The sequence below is a fragment of the Dermacentor variabilis genome, chromosome 9 (genome assembly GCF_050947875.1).
Source record: "Dermacentor variabilis isolate Ectoservices chromosome 9, ASM5094787v1, whole genome shotgun sequence".
Taxonomy (NCBI): domain Eukaryota; kingdom Metazoa; phylum Arthropoda; class Arachnida; order Ixodida; family Ixodidae; genus Dermacentor; species Dermacentor variabilis.
Window position 1 is genome coordinate 68,224,702 of NC_134576.1, and position 19,958 is coordinate 68,244,659.

Sequence of the window (19,958 nt, forward strand, 5' to 3'; positions counted from 1 at the left end):
CCATTCACAGTTAGAGAACTTACAGTAAATGAATCTGAGCATTCAAGACTGTGTTCAGAAATGAACTGCTGTACATATTCAGGAAGGTGCTCAAAGAGCTCAGGGCAACAACCAGTCGTGTGAACACTGCTCTCATGAGGAGCTATAAATGTAAAGCTTTGCAATAACTGGTGCCTGACTGCCAGACTAAACGAAAGATGCTTCCAATTGCGGATGTTGCGTGAAATATCCTTAAAATATTAATGTTTTGCTTTAAATCGCATTGCCCATAGTGCACTTAGAGGTCCAAACTTTGTGATGAGTGAAGGATAATGTATTAGATAGTGTACTTTGCAAGGTAGTGATGAAAATAGGAACAATAACTTGAATTCCAGACAGAAGAAGTGAATTTTTCTCTGCAGGTAGGCAACATACTTAGTAGGAATTCTTTAGCTCATGATAATGTCTACAATTTCACGTTAGAGAAGGTAAAGCTGCCACACACCATTTTCTGCTGGAACGCATTCACCAACAAAAAAAGTGAGATGACGTAAGAAGCCGAACACTTGAGCTGCTGAGGCCTTCATACCCGCTTTTCCTTTCAAAAACTCTTTTGATAGAGGCTCTGGTTTGTTGCGCTCATCATGAGCATCATAATTCCATTCACATATCATCTTGTTCAAGTATATCAGGGAAAGAAATTCTGTTTCATCAACGATGAAATTATATGCTGCAACGCAAATGGCAATACACCTTCATGAATGTCATGCATCACATCTGGAGGTAGATGCTGTGTTGGATTAAACCATTTGAATGTGAGGGCACATGCTTCTCTGACTCCATACAATGATGCAGTGGGAAGTCCAGCACTTAACATGTTTAAATGGTGCTGATGGCCTTCTGGTGTGCGAAGCAGAAAATCACTTTCTAGAAATTTGTGATTGAGCTCAAGGTGCAATGCCATACAAAACCTGCAAATTCTCCCATGACTGAATAAGCATTTAAAGCCTCCTACTCTATGGCTGGACAAATTATCACCTGGGAAAATAAAAAACTGAACCTTTCTAGTAGAGTTCCATTTACGACAATAGCTTCATATTTTAATTCATTTACATCTGTAATTAGGGGGGCCAGGACTTTTGAAAAGCCGTAGGTAGCCACATCTTTGTCTTTAACAAGCAAAACCAAATGGATTCCTGAGAGTGCTGAACGGAATTTTGTGGAAAAATTCAACACTGAAAAATACACGGCAGTCATTTTATGTTTTCCTCTTTTGCTACCCAATGGGTTACACACCTCGAATTCATCACTATAAAGCAGAATGCATAATTTAGAAGTGTCCCCAGCAAAATAGGCATGATTTTGGAATTCAGTATCATCAAAAGCAGAACACAAGTATTCTTTTCTTGGGTAGCTGTTGAAGTCACCAGATAAGTGTGTGTTTTCCAAGATACACTTCAGTACGTCACAAAGTGGCACATACTCCATGGTGTCAAATCTTCCATGGCCATCAGTTCCCAGCTCTGTGGTACGAGGCTCAACAATTGGAAAATGTGTCTTCCAATATCTAAGCCGACCAGACTTCGAGAGCAGCTGGTTCAGCTGCTGCTTCCATTCTTGCTCTGCCTGAACGACAGCACCAATATTTGTGCAAAGCTGTGCATCCTCAAGCATTATATTAATAAAGGAAATGACATCGTTTGCTATTTCACTCAAGGTGGACTCAGGAAGACGCCTTGCTTCCTTCCACTTCAGAAGCAGTGTTGCAAGCTGATTCACGTATTTGCTTAAACTGGGACCTGACTGAGATGGCTCAGGATCACCTAAAACTTCTTGGGCTTCTGTACGCACTCCACTATGCGGCTCAAACACGCTCCTTTGCTCCATTTCCAATGACACACTTGCGATGGGCTGTGCTCTTTCCGTTAGCAGTTCGGGGTGATTCCGGTACACATGCCTTTTTTATGAAAGAACGTCTAAATGTCTTCATGCAGCCTCCTAGGCCACATAGCCAGTTATCTTCATGCCCATGAGCTATAGGGAGATGTCTGAAGAGTTCCTTAAGTGAGAATGTTGGACACCCGCATCTTGGGCACCGGAAGTTCCGAATACCCGGCATCTGAAGAAAAGTCATCTTTAAGAATATTTCTGCATCGTGAAATTACAATGCCAAGTGATATATTAAAACATGCCTATTTTAGTATAATGTCTAAGCTTAGTTTCCTGACAGTATAGGCTGGTAAGCAGAAGTCGTAAAATAACGTAGCCACATAGCAGTGCCGAAGGGAGGGGGACTGGTTTAGTGCAGCTCTGCTTGGGTTTATAACTTGCCCGTGCATTTATCAATTGTAACAGCACTGAGCGCGCTCCTGCGCTTGTGGCCTGTGCACCCCAAGCGCACCTCTATTTCGACTCGGAGCGCTCGTATGTCGCCTCCGTTTATTTCCGGTTTCACACCCCACAAAACTTCGTGAGCGAGTACGTAAGGAATCCATGACACGGAAAGGCAGACGTACAAAACACGGGCGTAAGAACGAGAGGACGGCGTTCGTGTTGTATTCCTTGTCCTTGTGTCCGTACAGTGTAAGCTTGCGTTTTCCTGCCCGAATTATGGCACCGCTGCTAAAATATAACGTATGTATGTAACATATACTCACCTCTGAGTCGCAGAAAGGATGGGAGCACCTTAACTGCCGCCTTTGCGAGCGTCTCTATCGCACGTTTCTCGATTGCGGTACACACAATTGATTATAAAACAGCTCTTCCACGCATGGCGCGCTGGCACATGGCTTATAGTTCCAGATTCTCCAGCGAGACAAGCGATCCGTCCGTGCGGCAGCAGAGTATGGACACGTTTAGGACTTATAATTCCAGAATCTCCACCGTGACAATTGGTCTGACCATGCGACAGCAGAGCATGGACACTTGATTGCTTTCTTTAAAGCGAAGCCTACATGGCAGCAGCGAGTCACAGAGGAAAGGCGACGCTGGAAACACGTTTTCAACCCACCGCGTCGAATGTGCGCAATGCCATCACGAGCTACCTGGCCGCCGCCACATTATATAGCCGCTTGGTAATTATAATTACCGGTGACTCCCCTCAGAAGCATTGCAGAAACTGCAGCGCTTCCCTTTCTAGTAACGTACGAGGCATGAGGGGACGCAGGTAGCACTGTAGAGAGGAGAAGGAGAGGGAGGAGAAGGCAGTTCACAAAAAGAGAGGCGGGAGGAAGACGTCAGAAGGAGAGGTAACCCCACTACTATACGACAACGGTTGCGGGGACACAGGATAAGCTTGAGTTAAAGGTACGATAAAGGATGTTGCTGCTATTTATGAAAAATAAACGCCATGCAAATATGTCAAGCAAGCAACTCACGCAGGGCGTGTAGAAGCAGCGCCGCATTAATTAAAGCGCACCGCAGGGTCCAGGAGACACTACGGAAGCGGTCGACCGTCAAATCAACACTTCTGTGCCCGGCGCGTTAGCTTTGCGGCTTTGCCATTTCTAGAGGTCGTGGATTTGATCCCAATCGCGGCAGCCGCATTTCGACTGGGGCGAACTAGAAAATGCGCAAGCACTTAGATTTTGGAACCCGTTAAATGACATCACAGTGACAAAACTAATCCGGAGTCCGCCGCTACGGCGTACCTCATAATCAGAGTGTGGTTTTGGCACGTACAGCCCCATAATCCAGTTCAAGTTTAGTACGTCTGCCACGATGCAATGTGCCATGTGAGGCAATGACTGTGTTCAACCCTCTCAGAAGCTGTGAAATATGGGGCACAACAACGCCTCAAGAAAACACCTCTCTCTGCGTGTTCTGTGTACTACGCAGACAAAAAGCAGTGGTGCCCGTAAGGTAACGTTTAACATCAACCCGCCACTCTCGTGTTAGACTAAACGTTGAAGAAATTAGGCTCTAGCCGTCAACATCCCCGCTAATTATCGTCAATCAAAGCATGCAGCGCTGTACGCTCCGCTTACACCAATTCCCGTGGGATCTGCATACTTTTTTATCATGGACTTTCTTTTTATTCCTCGCTATGGAAAACAATATGATTATGTCTTGTTTTGTGATTTTGCTGATGTATAAGCAAGAAGTATAGCGAAATCTATACCACACAATGTATGTGTCATGTGAGGCAATGACTGTGCTCAACCCTCTCAGAGGCTGTGAAATATGGGGCACAACAACGCCTCAAGATAACACCTCTCTCCGCGTGTTCTGTGTACTACGCAGACAAACAGCAGTGGTGCCCGTAAGGTAACGTTTAACATCCACCCGCCACTCTCGTGTTAGACTAAACGTTGAAGAAATTAGGCTCTAGCAGTCAACATCACCGCTAATTATCCTCAATCAAAGCATCCAGTGCTGAACGCTTCGCTTACACCGATTCCCACAGTGCGTGGGATCTGCATAATTTTATTATCATAGACTTTCTTCTTATTCCTCGCTGTGGAAAACAATTATTATGTCTTGTTTTGTGATTTTGCTGATGTATAAGCAAGAAGAAACGCAAAATATATACCACGCAATTTATTCAGATTATCAACCCTGCCTAGAAATAAATAACGCCTATTCTGTTGTCTGTTCACGCTCCTGACAACTCGCGAAGCTCCGGACGGCTATCCCCATGCTATCCCAAATCTCCTGATTCAAGCTGTCTGTTGCCAACCGTCTCCATCGCGCACCACCTCCTTCCTTCAAGCTGCCGCGCACCTTCGGGCACTTTCTTAGCTCTCTCGCTCTCGATCTCCCCTTTCCTTCAAACTTTGTACAGGCCAGGTGCGCCAGTGCGTGCATTGGGCATTGTTCCGTTAGCTGCGCCACTTGCGCTGTTCGCTGGCGTCTCTTGGTGCGTGTTCGTTTTCCGCTCTACAAATTTATACTTGCGATTAGTTTTGCGCACGGTGTCAACGAATATGCCGCCTGTACGTTGCCTATTAACTGCGCCGCACCTCCGTGCGAAGCGGTCGTGCACGCTACAAGATGGGTCCTTGGAAGCACTCAAGCAATCAGTTGCCACTTGTCCAGTTCTCGGTAGTCTGGTGGCACTGTCATCAAGCAAATTTCAGGTATGTGCACGTTGATTTTGCATTCGTTTGTCGACTTACGTATTTGACTTACGTAGAATTGTGCGTATGATAGAAACGTTGGGCGAGGCACTATTTTTTCTAAAAGCTGTTCGCAGCATAGTTCCGAATTCAAGCGCTTAGAAATATGCAACGACGGCGATTTCCGGACGGTTCGAATGACAGATGCAGAATTCTGTTTATATATAGAGCAGTATGTTCGAGTTTACCGTGGATAACTCCGTGCATTGATATCTGACAAGGTTATAGCTGGTGTTCGCGAAGTTGAGGTGCGCGCTAGCGCGGGACATCGACTTACAAGCTGGCGGCTGCGTGAGCCCGTGCCGCCCGGCCGGCGTGATTTTCTTTGCCTAATCGTGTTTATTATCACAATTGCCATTTAAGTATACTTGGCGGCGCCTCTAGGGCACCAAAGGGGTAACTGGGGCACCAAAGATGGAGCCCGGACTGGCCCAATAGTTCGAAGCTCGACGAGACTTCTGCATGTCACAGTTGCGAGCACCCTTGGCACGCTCTGACCTCGGTCGTTCGAACACACAGATCGGTCTGGTTCCAGCTGTGACCTACGCGCTGAGCGTTGGGGGCCCTAGAGTTCCTCCGCCATCCAATTATAATTTCGGGTGCTTTCCCGAGGCCTCCGTTTGTCGGGTACATGTGCCTTCCTAGCACTTTAAAAAAAAATCGTATCCTCCGTCGCGACGATAAAAGTGCTCAGTTACCTCTGCAACAGCAGACCGAACTTTGCCTTATGTTTTGCCTGGATGTTTTTCATACGAGTACATGCGGAGTTGTGAATGTACGAAGAAAAAAATGCGAAGAGGAAGCTTTAGCTCGGGTGCTCCTATCTAAATACATGTAAAAGGAGAATTCGTTTTTCACGGCAACTACTGCACCAAATTTGACGAGGTTTATTGCATTTAAAAGAAAAACTTAAAATCTAGGGACTGTTTGTTTAGAATTGTTTAGTTAAGTCGTTAATTTTTTATTAAAAATTGGCAAAAATTGAATATTTTCAAGAAACGATACTATCAAGTTTACAAATCTGTAACTCAACAACGAAACGTAATGCCGCAATTCTGTGAATTGCATCTAATAGTACATCTAAAGCGGACAAAATTGATATGTTACATATGAATATAAAAAAGTTTGGTAATATCGAAATTCAACTTTTGCAGAACCCTTGAAACCAACGTAACAAATTCACCTAAGATGTAAAATGACATACCAAATTTCTCCGCTTTTATTGATCGAATGGGTGCCGTTTACAGACCCGCGATATCTGTTCTTGATTCAGAGCTATGAAGTTGTAAACGTCGTGCTTCTATTCTTTTTCAATCGATCGAATATTTGAAAATCTTTTTAAGGCAATTCAAGCCCTAAATCTAAATTTCGCTTCCAACAGTCAGTCACTAAAATTTACCTTTCTCTCTCAAATGCAACAAATTTCATTAAAATCGGTGTGGGGTTATCTCAGAAAAACGTTTTTGCGTTTTACATGTATTTGAATAGGCCGGGTTGGAGTTGGAGCTCGGGAGCTCTATTTAAATACATGCAGAAGGAGAATTCGTTTTTCTCAGCAACCACTGAACCAAATTTGACCAGGTTTGTTGAATTTAACGAAAAACTGAAAATCTGGTGACTCTTGATTTCAGATTGTTTATTTAGGTTGTCAGTTTTTTATTAAATATTGGCAAAAATCGAAAATTTTCAACAAACGAAATTATCAAATTTACAACTCTAACTCAGCAACTAAAATTGATAATACAATTCTGTGAATTCCATCTAATAGTACGTCTAAAGCGGATAAAATTGATGTTACACATGAATCTCAAAAAATTTAGTAATATGGAAATAAAGCATTTACAGAACCCTTGTAAACAACGTAAAAATTCACGTAAAATATAAAATGACGTATCGAATTTGTCCGCTTTGAATGATCTAATGGATTCTGTTTACGGAACCGAGATACCTGTTTTTTATGCAGAGCTATGAATCTGTAAACTTCGTGCTTCTATTTTTTTTTTTTGAGTTTTCAAATTTTTGAAAATCTTTTTAACAAAATTCCGGACCTAACTAAAGATTCCGCGACCAACAGTCACTAGAAATTAACTTGCTCTCTCAAATGCAACGCCTTTCATTAACTCTCTGAGGGTCGACTATATTTCGCCAGATGCGACCGCCCAGGGTCGATTTTGTTTATTGCAGATTCCATTTCTTCTTAGGGAGTTATTTCGAAAAATGTTAGCGTAATTTTCTAGGGTGACCGTAAAGTGAGGAAAACATATTTTGCGTTGGTATATATGTACCCTTCATTCATGAATAACAACAATAAAATAGGAAATAAAGATAAGAATTGAAACTTTTAAGCATTGTTATAGTTCAAGGCTTTGAAAAGGGGCACACGAGAATATTTCGCAAGACTCCAATATTCCTGTTCTTTCACTAATATGTACATCCATGGCGTTGTCGAAATGCATAGGTGAGCACACTCAAGAAAACTGTGGTTGTGTGCCCATCAAAAAAGCAAAACGCGTGACAAACTTCCGCTAATCTTCATCTTATCGTCAACTAGAGGCAATTAGTTCCCGTGAGTGTCAAAAAAAAAGCACCGGAAACGCATGCACGGCGGCGTCCTTCCTATGCGCGCCCCTGCGAGCACTAAACGAGTGAGAGACAGGCGGTCGCCCTTTGAGCGATTAGTAACCAAATAGCCATCAGCTTTGCATGTGCAAGAAGCCGAAACCGCCTGCGGAACAAAACCTGAGCCGCCGCCGGCCCGCGCGCTCGCCAATGCGCGAGCGGTACTATATAGACGCGCGGGATCGAACCAGCGCTAAAACAAACCATGCAACGGAAAATGAGAGAGGGTGACGCGAAAAAAAAATTCCCTGTATTCCTACATAGTGGCAGCGCATTACAGAAAAGGAAAAGTTGTGAAATTGGCGCACTTTTTAAACATACAGACGGTGCCGTAAATATACGACATCGACCATATTTTAGTTCGTTTGTGGCGCCGTATATTTACGTCATTGACCCAAAAAGGGCTAAAATCGTTTCAGGGGTTATCTCATAAAAACGTTTTTGCGTTTTTGAATGTATTTGAATGGCCCGCGTCGGAGTTGGGCCCGAGCTAAAGCTTCCTCTTAATGCGGTCTCCTAAGCAGTTAGCGGGTTGAGTGACTACGCGGACCTTGGTTTCAGGTGCTGGATCCGACATTCAACGACTATGTTGACCTCGCTGCCGATGACAACATACCTGATATGGCCAAAATCATTGTTGACGCCCAACAGGAAAGTGTCGCTGAAGGAGCACCATCACGTTCATCATCACAGGTAAATTTATTAGCGGAAGGTTGTCACTGTATTTAACTAATTTTTTTTTTAAATATTTCACACGTTCGCGAGCTCGGGCTAGTTTTAATGATTACGGTGTTAGCGCGAATATGAGGCGTCTTTCTTTTTTAAGTGTCATATAAAGTGCCTCGTTAATGTTCGGGTTAGTGACACGAATATAAAGCCATTTTATTTTCGTCTGCTCGCCGTGCTTGCTGGCACTTCACCTTGCGCAAGAGCGCCGCGGTAGGAGTTGCCACTGAGCACTTTATTGTGGTTATGGTCTATTAATTGCAACCTTGAGTAAGACGATCGAGGCTGTTCCTCAGGCACGTTAAGTGAGTGGTCTTCATTAAGTTCCGCGGCGCATCATTGTGTAATACGTGAAGGACATTCCCGTGTTCCATATCTGAGGTATCTTTAAGTTTTATAACCATGATATGCGCCAGGGAGGTTGAAGCTCTTCTCACCAACCGTGACAAAAACATAGTCAATCGTACTTTTACATTATCTTGCGACTGTAGATCGCAGGAGTGATGAATGTAGCGCCCTGCGGCCATTCGATTTTATGCGTCATTTCCTCATTCATTACTGCATCCCTTCGCGTTATTTTATTTCATTTATTTTCGTCTTAAAGGCTCGGTGGCATTATATAAGGGAGGGCTTTAATCCTTGGAATAATGTTAGAACAAATGTACAGAACATTAAAGAAACAACAATAAACAAATAAAGGCCAGGAACAATTGTGAAGAAAAGGGGAACATCGTGTTAAAGTGAGGGTAGGTGGGATCAGTAATTTAGCAGTGTGGTTATTTAACAATTCGCAGAACGTTTTACGGTCAGTGCATGACACGATATGTTCTGGGAGATGGTTCCAATGGGTTATTGCGTCGGGGAAGAATGAAGTACTCGTGGCACATGATCGGGTCTTAATGTTTGCTATGGGACGACTGTGGCTTAAGCGAGAAGATGTGCGTAAGGGTGGATTTAACAGGGAATGCCTGGAGTGTGGATGGTAATAAAAGTTGTGAAGCAAGCAGAGACGCGAGATGATGCGGCGGGAAGCAAGTGATGGTAGTTCAAGTGTACATTTCAGTGCGGTTATGGTGGCACCACGAGAGTAATTGGAAGTTATAAACCGAGCAGTGCGATTTTGTGTTGCTTCTATGTCATAGACGATGAGCAAAACGTGAACAAGGTGAATAATGCAGGAGCCAACGTTTCGACAAGTGGACTTGCCTTCTTCAAGGCGACATATGCTTTCCTCGCCACAGTATATATAGGTGGGGTTTTTCAAAAGGGGAGAGGGTGTGAGGCGGGGAGGACGCGGAAACGAGGGAAAATGTGTTAGCGTGTCGAATTGAAAGTAAAGGAACACTGTGTCCAAGGTCAAAGCCTGGGCACCCCCCCCCCCCCCCCGGTCTGTCAACACACGCGCGTTAGCCGGCGTGTCAAGGGCGTCTGACAAGCCGGCTGAAATAAAAAGAAGGAAAGGAAAGGGGGGAAAGAAAAAAATGGGGGGAGATACCCAAAGAAACCAAAATAAGTGTTGTTGCCTATACCTTCAAGTTTAACATAGCGAATAGATTCTAAAGCTCCCTTTGAAACGTTTATGCCTATTGGTTGCAATGTCTTGAACTTATGGATAAGGTATGATTCTCTGTATTTTCTGGATAAGGTATAATATTCTGGATAAGGTATGATTCTCTGTATTTTCTGGATAAGGTATGATTCTCTGTATTTTCTGGATAAGGTATGATGCTCTGTATTTTCTAGGATAAGGTATGATTCTCTGTATTTCCTATATATACTGTGGCGAGGAAAAAACCCCACCTATATGCACTGTGGCGAGGAAAAAACCCCACTTATATATACTGTGGCGAGGAAAAATCCCCACCTATATATACTCTGACGAGGAAAAATTCCCACCTATATATACTGCGGCGAGGAAAAACCCCACCTATAGATACTGTGGCGAGGAAAAAACCCCACCTATATATACTGTGGCGAGGAAAAAAGGCCACCTATATATACTGTGGCGAGGAAAAAACCCCGCCTATATATACTGTGGCGAGGAAAAAAGGCCACCTATATATACTGTGGCGAGGAAAAAACCCCGCCTATATATACTGTGGCGAGGAAAGCGTATCTCGCCTTGAAGAAGACAAGTCCACTTGTCGAAACTTTGGCTCCTGCATTCACCTTGTTCACGGTTTGCTCATCGTCTTGAATTTCCATCTCCCGCATTCCCCGTCTTTTCTCAGGATTTCTATGTCATAGGTTAGATATGATTGGGAAGGGTGCCAGATAGATGACGCATATTCTAACTGCGGACGTACGAATGTTAGATATGCTAGCCTTTTTTTTTATTTCTGGTGATGCGGCTTTCAGGTTGCGTGTTAAATATCCAAGGGTGCGTCAAGCATTAGAACAGATGGCGCCAATATGAGTTGCCGTGATAGTGTCGATGTCATGTGAACACAAAGATAGTCGTAAGACGGGGCATTATTGATAGGAGCAGAATTTATTGTGTAGGTGTGATTGGTTAAGCTGTGGTTGCGGGTGATTGATAGAGCAAAAAGGAGTAGTGGCTATTCCGTACATTCATCCAGTATCGCACAGGCTTTCCATTTAGTAAGGTTAAGCGGCATGTACAAATTCTCGTGCCATACTGTGATGGAATCGCGATCCTGTTGTAGTGCGGTGATATCCATGGTCGCTTTAGTTGCTCGCAAATACGGCTTGTGTAATAACGAATTCGTCATTAGCAAATAAACCTTTTGTAAGCTCGAAAATGGCAATGGAAAGTTGGAGGGGCTGAAACTGTTGTTCACTATGGTACCTGCAACATAGCGTCAGCACCAGCTGACTCACAGAGAGGGCTGCTATGTTCCGCCACTGCTGTCCGCATCGCTTTCTCTGTTATTGTGGTAGCAGTTATATAGAAGCTACAGGCGAATTTTTATCATTGTCGCTTCTGTGCCATAAGATCATATCGCGCCCTGCTCGCCGTAGGTTAAAAGACATGCGGCAAAAATATTGTGTTTGTTCAATTGCGGCAAAAAGCATGTCTTTTAGCAAGCACCAACTAGGCCAACAAGCAGTTCTGTCGCCGTAGGTTGTGGGAGCCAAGGTGAGCCAAGAATTCTTGATGCGTGCTCAATATTGGAGGTTACGTAATAAAGTGCATGCTTAGGAGGGCCAGGTGAGCGCGCGTTATTTGTACACCAGCAGCACGCCCGCACCCTATCTTAAAATTCTGCGGTAGGTACAAAGCTTGGTGCGCCTACTCGGCTATTACCTGCAGTACGCCTTCACACGCCCGTAGTACTGGAGGTCTAGTGACCTCAGGTTTTTGGAGACTCATTGAAGGCATAGGCAGCATAAACATTTGGACCGCTCGGTTCGCGCTCTTCCCGCCTGTGTTGCGACAGCGAGTGTATGCGTTCGAGGGACATCTGTTCATGTTTTCAGGTTTCGTCTTACCAGCTCACCAAAGCATTGCTTGCACGTACTCCCACACTTCACAAAAGCTGCATGATTTTATAGCCAATGGTCGCAGGAGTATGTGGCCTACCTGGAGTAAACGATAAGTTTATGGCTTGTTCCTGCTTTCAGTGCACATCAGAGGTCACTTTGGAAACTTGTGAACAGAGCAGACCCAGTGAAGCCCTTCATCACCTTGAACTGTAAGTGCATGTTTAGGTACAGTTGTGATTGCACTTCTGATAATTTTTACTGCAGTGATTCCATGTTTAGTGAATCATTAGCTCATACTTCTAGAGTTATCACCAGTACAAGTTCATACTTCTAGCTTGGAGCACTGTAGAAGCTACGGTGCTGTCAAAGCTGCACTTACAAGGCTACACTTGACGAAGCTCGAACTGTACTCATTCAGAAGGATATCTGCAGTGACATATAGGAATTTTTCAGTCCCGTCAGCTGTAGCTTCCTCAATTCTACAAACCACTTGTGTGATGGCATATAAATTTGAACCTTTTTTACAGCAACATAGCACACTCGCGGCACTCAACTGACACTGTTAATATCGATTTTACTCCCACTTAGCTGTCGAAGCCTGGACAGTACCATAAATCCAAGCAAATGAGGTTGACATTTTGTTGACAAGAGTACACAAACATGGAAGTTTACAGCTATCTCGCACTTTCAGTTTTATAGAATGTGTGCCAAAAATGATTTTAGTTTTGTATCCAAAAAGACTTATTAAGTGCAATATTCGGTTTTATGTTTGCGAACTCAATCGTAAGGTTAATTGCCATTAAGCTAATCTCGTCGCTATAATAGCTTTTTTATGTGTAACTTAAAGTGTCATCTCTTGTAGGCCATCCAGCTCAGATGATGACGGCGTCTATTTAGTGATGCGCAGCCTTGGTGCCCTCCATGAAAAAGTCATCAGTGGCGAAGCACTCACTGCTTCTTTTAGACAGATCACCGACATCTTGTTTGGTGCAATGGCATCCATAACATTGTAAGTGCATATTGGCTTGCGTCTCAGTTTTTTGTCTTCCATAACTTTTTTATGTGTACCACTGAAAATGTAATGCACACGTACAGTTTGCAACACGTCAGTTCTACAACAAGATGACGTCTCTGCTCCTTGACAAGTACCCACGGCTGCGAGACGTTGGAAGTGGATCCGTGAGTAGATTTCATGCTTTTGTACGCAGAAAAGGCGGCCTCCTGTAATTTTTTTTGTACTGCCTGCATATTGCATATCCACCACATTAGTTTTGCTAGAAACTTTGGGAGTCATTATTTTCATCGAAGGAGGTACTCCAACTCCAGCAATGCAAATGTCGCTTGTACTGAAAGCACATAGCACTACACGTGTTCATAAAATTAATGTTACTTCAGCTTTTTACCTTACCTTATGTTGTATTGTACGTATACGTTTAGACGCTTAAAGTGCATTACCTTTTATTTAAAACCCTACTCATCTTACACTTCAGTACATAACTTTTGAAACTGGCTCATGCTCATTATTTCAGGTAATATTAAGCAATGTATCTACACCCAGATCCTCAGGTTAGAAGTATTTGAATTTAGCATTGGATGAATGGAATAACTTTAATGAAAGGTCCTGCAAGCTTTCATTAAAGTTAGCATGCGGTTCTCTATGATTGGATTCATCTTGACTTATCCACAATAGTTTTTATGAGAGCATCAGTAAATATTACGAAAACGGAATAACGAAAGCGCACATTTGGTCATTTATATACTTTCTGGAACATCATTCTGAAACCTTTGAAGCCTTTCGTCTCGGTGCTAGACATTTGTGAAAAAGTAATTCTTTGCATTAAATATTCGGTTTGTATTTGATAAAGTGGCATTCAATGTATTTGACAAATGTACCTTGCCCACAGTAAAACACTATATTTTAGTAAGTCTTAAATTAGCAAATGCCAGTGAACTTGCAGTGCTTCAAGAGAGATTGTAAATTGGTGCTGTTTTTTAAAGAAGCATTATACCCTGTAAACGCGTGCAAACAGCATTGCTTTATATATCAGCAGATAACCTAACTAGTTTAATATTCTGTATTCGTAGGACTCCTGGAAAGTAGCACAAATAAATTGAAAAACCAGAGACGGAAACTTCAAGATGATCCTGCATTTCAAAACCGAGAGAAATTTGGTGCTCAAAGACGCGCTGAGGCAGCCGCGAAGGAGCTCCAGCGCAGCAAGAAGCCTAGCATAGTGAGGGCAGTTCAGCATCATTCAAGCAGAAAGTAGCATCTGTGTTTGAAAACTACACAAACAATCTAATAAGTGGTTTGCAATTTTTTTCCCCAATTCAGGCCATCGGCCTCCCTAACCTCACAGGCGAAGATGAGAGCAGTATCACCAAACACGAGGAATGGCTCATCTTAGAAAGCAGAAAGTCTTTACCAAATGACAAGGCGATGCAAGAAAGAATGACCCTAACAGCAAATCAAAGACTTCCTGACTTTGCCAAGAGCACTGTGCTCGATGTCAAGATGAAATATCCATACCTCGCGGAATTTCAACGAGTAAGTGGTTCGGCTTTTCTACTTGCTTTGTAGATGTTCATGACAGAAATACATATTCTTAGTTATACAGGTTTGTAAGGTGCTTTTTTGTGGCACTTATAAAACAGCCATTTCTGGTGCATTAGAAATGTCCATGTGCCTTCTGAAACTGATTATAACATGAAACTTTGTTAATAGGTACCTGTCAAAAGCATGGCATAATTGTATTATAAGTGCTAGAATGGACTAATTGCAAAGTACAATTTAGATCTAATGTATGCCACAGCTATCAAAGAAATGTGGTGGCTGAATAATTGCTACCTAAAATATGCAGGGAAGGGCTTCTTTCCAAAGTGCGATGCAAAACAACTCCGCCTCTTTTGGATAATTGTAGGATAGAGAATGGGAGATACCAAGCAGCATAATCTATCGAGTCAAGATTCCTGCAAGGCACAAAAAAAAATTTACGATGCAGGCATGTTTGTGCAGCATGCTAGTAAGGAAGCGCCGATGCTGCTTTATCGAAGGATTTGTGTGCCATATGCATATGTAAAAAGGCTCGTTACAAGAAAAACACCCAGGAGAGAGCGTAAGATTTGAACCTCCTTCATGACGAGACTGCCAAAAATGCTAAATAAGAGACTAGCAAAAATTACTTGTGGGGCGGTCGCTCTTGCATTTCAGCTAACCAAGAAGCTAGCAGACCCCAGCAGTTAGCTCTGATAGTGGTGGCCGCCCCAGAAAGTCGATGGTCCCAGGTTCAAATCCCAGACCAGGATGATTTTTTTCTCAAATGTAAAACTTTCCTTTTGGAAAACGGTATGGGTTTCCTTTGTAGGTTCGCGCTTCATTTGGATGAATAACAATTTTCCTTTCACACATTTCGTTTCTGCATTGCTTTTAAAATGTCATGTTTCCCTTCAGAATGTGCTGTGTAGCAGATAAAGAACTGTAACCGGAATTCAATAGTCAGTTGTCAAAATAAGAACTAGTTTCTTTTGAAATATCTATACGAATATTTGTGTGATATTTGATTCGTATATGAAGCTTCGAATATTGGCTTGACCCAAAATATTACTTGAAAAGATATAGCCAAACGAGTTTTGACATTTTGTTTCAAACTGGTACATCTTTCTGTATTTTGTGCAGTTCTGCAGTGACTTTCAGCATTTAACGAAGGCAGAACCAAGCAAAAAAGTTTCACAAGCCATAAATATGTTGACAAGGATGGCCGCCAGGAAAAAAGTGACCTGTGATGAACATGTGCTGCAGATGTTAGACAGCTAATCAAATGGAATCAACAAGGCTGAGAACAAGGTGTAAGTAATCAAAACGATATTGCTGTTGGTGTTGTAGTTGATTTCTTAAAAGTATGTTCAGATTCTGCGCAAGTAAAACAATTAGGCAGTACATATTGGGCCCTGCACTGCAGCAATATTGAAAGTCTGAGTGGAACTTTTACACCTACATGCAATAATTTTGTGTGCAACAGCTTCATTGTATTACCAATATTGCACATGTGCAAGTTGTGATTACCCTATTTCTTAAGTTTAAAAATCGCATGTATTGCCTATCAATGCATCATTCAAAAATGCTGGTCACCCTTCTACAAAAAATTTCCCCTATGCTGTCCTTGGTGTGAGTGTTGGTTTACTATGACCAATAAACACACACACGAACACACACACAATATATATATATATATATATATATATATATATATATATATATATACGCATTTTCTTATAGCGAGGGTCTCCAATCTGGTAGCTTTGTGGCTTAAGGTAACGTGTGGGTTTATTTACCAGTTGCCTTCACTCAAATAGTTCACGTAGATGTGACGCCTGTGGCAGAAAGGATGTTCCACATATGTCGCAAAGGCTGTGAGTGGTGGCACTGGCTAAGCCTCCCATGGTACTTGTGCCACGCCAGCTGCATTTCGATGGGGGCCAAATGCGAAGACTCGTGTACTTAATTTAGGTGCACGTTAAAGAACCCTAGGTAGTCAAAATCTCCAGAGTCCTTCACTACGGCGTGCCTCATAATCAAATCGTGGTTTTTGTACGTGAAACCGCCCAATTTAATTTATTAAGGTTACTTCTAGTCAAGAAAAATAAACCACAGAAAGTGGATAGGAAAACGGTACCACGGTGATGTGGGTTTGTATCCCACGTGCGGCCAGTTCATCGGCTTTTATTTCCAATTATTTAATTACAATAAGAAATGCAGGTAATTGCCTCTATGCTATACTTGGTGTAATTGAATGCTGGCTTATAATGTGATTAATAAAATATGAGTCCATATATATATATATATATATATATATATATATATATATATATATATATATATAGTGTACTTGTTGGGAACTATATACACAGATAACTATGTATACAGACGTCTATACCTCTATCATTTGCTTTACAGACATCCTGGCACTTGCAGCACTGGAGATTGTTGCATCAAATGTGAAGGAGCGAGTAGCTGTGCGAGCTCTCTTTGTTCCAAAGAATGTGAGCGGACAAAACATTCTGTAATTCATATCAACGTGTTTAAGCGAACAAAAAGCAAGAAAAAGACTGCATCGCAGCCAAGGAACATGATGCACAATGGAAATAGTGTAATGCAATAAGCAAAGGCAGACATGCGAAGTAGAACCGCATTTGACATAATATGCACATAACGCACACGATGTCAGACGTATATGACGTCAGATATACACACACACATACATATATATGTATGTAAAGAAATTCGTCAGGCTACCTTTCAAACGTAAGGAACCTGCTCTAGATCTGCACAATTTGGGCGACACATGGATGATATCCTCCACAAATGGTAGACAATGCTATTGAGCGGGCCCGCAGCTTAGATAGAGCATATATAATGCGAGAGAGCGTGAGCATTAAAATACCCAATCACATTCGAACTTGGTTCTCACATACACTACCGGTGCTTCACGAGTCATGCCATTATTAAGCGCCATTTTAACATCATGAAACAGAGCATCCGACTCGCTAATATATTCAAGTGGCTGCCTCGGGTTGCATATAAAGAAAAAAATTAAGGGATTTGTTAGTCAGGGCGAGGACACAGAAGCCCAACACACTTAATGGTTGTCGACCGTGTGGGAAACCTCGTTGCAAGGTATGTCGTCACATGACAACAAACACCGCTGAGGCATCGAATTCGACCTTTGTATATAAATATATAAAATTAAAACCTTGACGGCAATTCCAGTAGTGTCATGTACAAAATTCGGTGAAAGGTGTGTAAGCGGGAATGTATCAGACAGAGACTCCTTTTCATCTGCGGTTCAACAGTCACTGCACACATGTGAAAAGTCTCCTGACTTTACGCTTCTCCAGCCATGTTCGAGTGCCAGATCACTCGTCTGAACGCGTGAGCGTCGTGCTCTTGTAGCCTGTTACCAACATTCCGTGCACACAAGCAGAGAGAATTCTTTTTCATCCATAAATTTGCAACATACTCTAAAGGAATTAATGCGACTCCGGGGTGACTGACGTGTCTGGGATATACAGTGAGAGTGCATAGGGAGTGCAAATAATTCTCTACTTGAAAAAGATGTTGGCCACTGCTTGCTGCTCCCTCCGCGTGTGCTTCAAGGGGCGAGCGAAAAACTAATAAATCCAGTTTCCTCCGCGTAGTTATTCTGAGTGACCTATTGCCCCTTCTGGGAATCCGCACGGGCTGATGTGATATCAGCTGTCCCTTTAATACCCCTGTCACACGGGCGTTTGGAAGGCCTCCCAACCGATAGTCATTTGACTCAAAGGTCAAGTTCGAGCTGCTACACGGGCGGTTTCGAAGGCCGCCGAGTCAATAGTCTATCGAGTCAACGGAGCACCTTACAACTCTATCGAAATCTCGATCGCCTTTGAGCAACGGAAACGGAAATAGCGCTAACGTGCCCTCTCATTCACAGTGTGCTCGTACTCACGGTTAAAAAGAACAAATCAAACCAAAATGCTCTAAATATACTATATATGAGTGTTATTAATTATTCAGTAAAGTATTTCTTGCTACTCGATACGTGCGAACTGCACATACTCTCGACAACAGCGACGTGCTTGTGTTCCTTCCTCCGTGTTATCTAGTACACTCTCCCTCTACTCCAGCTACCGTCATATCGCCGCCATATTGCTCTGCATTCTTTGTTTTTGTATGCGTACTTTCTTGCTTGCTTTTTCAGTTCCGCGTGTTTAGTTTATCTTGCAGTTTTTTTTATCATTAACGTAATAAGTAGTGTATAACTTTTTTTCTTCACCTAAGAGAAGTGTTTTCTCGGGCGAGTAAATTTTTTTTTATGTGTGTGTGAGTTTGAAATGGAGCGCTCCCAGCCGCAGAAGAAAAAAAGAAGTAGCCCCATCGCAAGCGCGGCAGCTGTGGGGAGAGCGCGAAACGGAGTTCCTCACAGATTTGTGGGAGGACCGCCTTGTGGACCTACGCCGCCAGAAGAGAAATAGCGGCGTTTACGACGATATCGCCGCGGCCCTGCGACAGGTGGGCTTTGAAAGAACTCGGCTGCAAGTTCATCACAAGATTGAACATCTTGCGCAGACTTATCGGTAAGTGGCTTTCATAAATTTGTCCGATGACCTTACGATTAACCGTTTGCAGGGGCTTGGCCGTGAGAGAGAAAGGTGTTTATTGAGAAAAAAATAATGAACAGGTGGATCTTTGCAGAATTTCATTTGTCGTGGAATTTTTGTTCCGCCACCCCATGACACCTTTAATGAGCCGTAAACTCGGCCTCGAACGAGCATATTTTTTCAAGAATATTTGCTTGTGCATGATGCAGTTGGTTAGTGTCTAAACTCAAGGTAATTGACTAATGGGACTTCAGAGGTACGATGCGGAAAATTACACCGCAGCATACTGTGCGAAAATTATAGTCGTGTGATCACGTGACGAGGATTTCAAAAAACAATTTGGTTACGTTCCAATGAAATGTAATAAGACTGGTGTTCCTGTTCCACTTATCGATACCTCGGTTAGGCGAATTTGATCAGTACATTTTTTATCTGTGCCCGCACATGCATCTTTATAGTTAACCAAACCTTCTCTTTTATAACATTTCAGATTTTGGCTGAAAAATCAAAAGAGTGGTGCTGGCGCCATACCTTGGACGCATTTCTGGCAAATACATAGTTTTTTGGGGACACTCCCGGCCAACGACCCATCAAGGGCTCAAGAGAGCCAAGTTACTGTTGAAGAGGTATAGCATTTTTTAAAAGCCTCCAGTAAGTGCAGAATAATCTGTGAAGCCACTCACTTGCTCCATGACGTAACTGAATGTGCACAAATCGTTCTATTAGATGCTACTTTGTAGGATGAAAGTGCAGCATTGTCGTAAATTGTGGCTCATTTCCACAATCCGTCGAGCTTTGGAAAGGTTGTAAATAAAAACCTTTGTTCTTCACTTAACTGTGCCCTGTGGCTGAATGGCTTGATCAGGTTTACAGTGAGCGGAAATGCTTCGTCGCATAGTATTAAGGGTGGCACAGCTGTACCGCTGATTG

General features: G+C 42.8%; 1 pseudogene; it reads right to left on the reverse strand.

The window, feature by feature from the left end:
* Positions 1-458: 458 nt before the first annotated feature.
* Positions 459-1,866, reverse strand: LOC142558396 (uncharacterized; annotated as a pseudogene).
* Between the last annotated feature and the right edge of the window lie 18,092 nt (positions 1,867-19,958).